At 38.5% G+C, this 3,180-nt stretch overlaps 1 long non-coding RNA gene across 1 annotated transcript; it reads left to right on the forward strand.

The window, feature by feature from the left end:
* The first annotated feature begins 310 nt into the window (after positions 1 to 310).
* LOC124704737 lies at positions 311 to 493 on the forward strand. Its single transcript, XR_007003648.1, has 2 exons — positions 311 to 347; positions 443 to 493. It is a non-coding gene; the product is annotated as an uncharacterized LOC124704737 (long non-coding RNA).
* The last annotated feature ends 2,687 nt before the right edge of the window (positions 494 to 3,180 follow it).

Below are 3,180 nucleotides of genomic sequence, written 5' to 3' on the forward strand. Positions count from 1 at the left end.
TGCTACCTCATCAAGGTAGTTTGGCTTGAACAGAACTAGTTGGTAAGAGAGCCACATGTAGGTGCATTACTCTGAATCTGAGGTGTTATGTTATTTGTGGTACCTCTGGTGGAAACAAAATGTGATCCATTCATCTTGTCTAAAATTATGTTGGACAGGCATACTATCATAGTCATTCTTGCATCCTTTTATTCCAAAAACAAGACATTCTAAAATATTGTTTCCAAGATTTTGAAGTGCTAAAGTATGCCTGCTTTACGTTTTGTGTTTTTTTTTTCGAATATGACTCAATTTCTGATCGTACCTACTCAAGGGCATAAGGATGAGTTCAACGGTGGATGCTGCTGGTACACACCATATTTATTTCTTGATCACCTATCTGAATGGTGCACATCAAATATGGTTTGTTAATGCTATGTCCTTTTATTGTTTTTGTGTGCAGTAAGGAAAGGCTCTGTTGTCTTAACAAGGACGGAAAGTATAACCGAATACATAAACAAAGGTGGACAACCTAGATCTGGTAAACTGTTTATCTCACCTAAGTCGTCCCTAGCATTTGCTATAATGCATAAAATCCTTGTATGGGTTAAATTGCTAAATCTTCAATATTGCTAAATCTTGTACAGGTACTCAAGGACAATCCGACACTCCAGATGTCGCCTAATGACATGTGTGCCCCTGGATGAATGGCCATCCCATGCTCGCCGCTATCGTGCGCAACTACAGGATGGTACTTTCTCTCCTTCAAATCTGGGTCCTCCGATCTGACACAATCTAATAACCAAGTCATGCAATACTTTTTTTCTATGATTTGGGTTGTAGAAGCAGATGGACAGAAGAAGAAGAACGGGCGAGGTGTTGTAAAAGGTGTTAAAGCAGCTCAGAAGCGTTTTGCCAGCGGATCCGCGAAGCTAAATATTACATTCTCTGAAACGTTGGGTGGTACGATAGGAATGAACTATCGCTCATTCAAGGATGACGTGGTAGTGATAATGAAAAGGAAGGTACCACTAACCTTTCACACCTGTTCTAGCAAGGAAGTTGATTAAAATAAAATGTTGTGGCCACGTTCTAGCCAGAAAATTGGTTAAGATAACATTTGTAGTAGTATGCACAGCCAAAGCTAGCTATGGCACGAGCCATACCTTGCTAGAATGGGTCCACCGCCACTGTATGGCATGCAAAATTAACCTGATGCATGTTCAAGTGCTTTGCCGCATTGCTTATTGAGATAATGCCTCCATAATGCACCTTTCTTGGCATAACCTCGATTGCACTAGTCTTATTTATCTCATAAGTTATACGTATTGCATTCTTGCCAAATATGTTAATACTAGTACTAACTCGGAGACCATCAAGACTCTAATACATATAATATTTTAGTATTTTCTTGAAATTACATACTGAAAGCATATACTTGATTGCAAGTAGCAGTAATCGCAGCATCTTGTTTGCACTTTCGTAGATCACATCATGTTATTTTGTGGTTGTTTTAATTCTACTACTGTAGGTCGTTTGCACTTGTATAGGTCACACCATCTATAAAACATTCACTTAAATAGAATCTTTGTACTATTTTCACATTGTAGTTCATCATAGATATTGCCTTACATAATTTCATTAGGTATTAGCTTGTTGACACAACTTACTTGCTTTACATAATATAGGCTTGTAGTAATTTTTTTCTTCATTTTTTGAATGCAGGACTCAAAGACTTAGCTGGACAGGGGACTATGGTAGCAATGGACTTAACTCTGACTGGATTGCTACATTTTACATTAGTTGCATTTGATGGATATTTGATATGAGAATTATGATTTGTATGAACCTACATATTATACGCGTGGATTTGAATTTTGTAATTCAATGGTTGTATTTTTTTATGGTTGCGATAAGCTATTGTCACAACTCACTTTTTGTTGCCATAGGTTAGCACCACGAAAAATATAGTGTTGCGTCAAATCCTAGTCGCCATGACTACATGCTTTGTTGCGTTAGGATGTAGCAATGAAGAACTTTTTATTGTTGCAATAAATTGTTACCACATTTTTTATGAATGATGTGATAACTATTTGGCGCCACGGAATAAAAATTTGTTGAGATAGAGTATCGCCACAAAACCTTCAAATTGTGGCGGTAATTTCTTGCGACAAATATTTTGGACGCTGCAAAAATTGCAAAAATTATGTAACACCACAATTGTGAATTTTGTTGAAACAAAGTATTTCCACGAAAAGTTCACATTGTCGCAGTAGCTTCTTGCTACAAGCTTTTCCCTCGTTGCGATAAGCATTTGGCGCCGCGAAACTAGATTTTGTTGAAATAGAGTATCGCCACGAAATGTTACAATTGTCGCAACACCTTCCCGCCACAAATTTGTTTACCGTTGCCATACCTATTTATCGCGACGAGTGGAATAATTGTCGCCATAAGTTAATACCACGAGCATAGCGATTTGTGGCAAATGGCTAATGCTACAAACCAGTAGATGTTGCCATAGGTTATCGCCACAGCTCGCTATCGCCACGAAAGAGAGTGCGCCACGAAACTTAGGGCGTTGGCATAGGTTATTGCCACAAATGTCTATCGCCACAAACTAGCAAACGCCACGACACGGCCGCATGTTGCGACAAGCTATCTCCACAAACCAAATTGTGGAGACAAGTGAGTGCTGCCACGGGAAAACATGTGGCAACTTCCCGCATGGTTGTTGCAATAGATCGCTTTGTTGCCACAATCACGTTTTCGTTGCAATAGCCTATTACCATACATGTAATTGCAACGCTTGCCAACGAACGTCATTTCGTGGCAATAGGTGCATATTGCCACAAAACGGCATCTATTGCGACAATTTTTTTTGTTGCAATAGACCCGATTCCTTGTAGTGTAAGGAGGATCCAGGCTTACCTTTTCATTTTCATGTTTTAAACTTGTTTAAATCTTGGTCAAACCTAGGATTTGACCAAGATTTAAATGGGCATAAAAAATCAGAAAAAAACAGAAAAAATGAAAAACCAAAGAACATAGCCTTCTTATGTCATATAGTAAGCATTCAAGTTGATAAACAAGGTCTAGACATATTCAAACCAGAAAAAGCATATATCTACCCCTAACCCTAAACTCTGTCTTACGAAGTCAAGCATGAAGAGAAGTGGTTTTGGGTTTCAAACATGGAAATTT

The sequence above is a fragment of the Lolium rigidum genome, chromosome 3 (assembly GCF_022539505.1).
Source record: "Lolium rigidum isolate FL_2022 chromosome 3, APGP_CSIRO_Lrig_0.1, whole genome shotgun sequence".
Lineage (NCBI taxonomy): Eukaryota > Viridiplantae > Streptophyta > Magnoliopsida > Poales > Poaceae > Lolium > Lolium rigidum.